Below are 682 nucleotides of genomic sequence, written 5' to 3'. Positions count from 1 at the left end.
TTTGTCTAAAATCTAAGTCTGTCTAAAATCTAAGTCACTTAATTTTAACTTCTTGTTTATTGAAATACTATTGTATACAACCAGTGTCACATTGCAATTGTGTTGATATTGATATTCGGGGAAACATCATGGCCGTATAATGTTGCTTACCTAAATCATATTTTGTAAATATCTTTTTTTTTCTACTGCAGTATGCATCTATACATTTCTGTGAGTTACTTTGTGTGTGCTGTCTCTCTCAGACACTCAGGCTGTGCAAGCCTCATCTGGCATGACATAAATACATTATCAGTCACCGTTTACACTGAATGCAATTAAAATTAGAATAATTCTCACGCGAAACGACACGTTTACATGGGACTGTGAGTGTTCGCGTTGCTGTGACGTAATTGCCGGCGCCACTGGCAATAAAAGGATCTGCTCGGAATCGGTAAGACGTGAGATTGATCGGCCGGTCACCGATCCGGGCAGGTCATGCGAAAAATCGGCCGATTCCGATCACTGGCCGGTCAATCGGTGCATCTCTAGTTTCCTCCTATGAACTGCTTGCTTCAGGTCCTTCCACAAAATTTCTATTGGATTAAGGTCCGGAATTTGACTCAGTCATTCCAAAACATTAACTTTGTTCTTCTTTAACCATTCTTTGGTAGAACGACTTGTGTGCTTGGGGTTGTTGTCTTGC

This window comes from Sinocyclocheilus anshuiensis, unplaced genomic scaffold, assembly GCF_001515605.1.
Source record: "Sinocyclocheilus anshuiensis isolate Anshui unplaced genomic scaffold, SAMN03320099.WGS_v1.1 scaffold653, whole genome shotgun sequence".
Lineage (NCBI taxonomy): Eukaryota > Metazoa > Chordata > Actinopteri > Cypriniformes > Cyprinidae > Sinocyclocheilus > Sinocyclocheilus anshuiensis.
The sequence above is the reverse complement of the archived record's forward strand: the minus strand, read 5'-3'. Positions refer to the sequence as shown.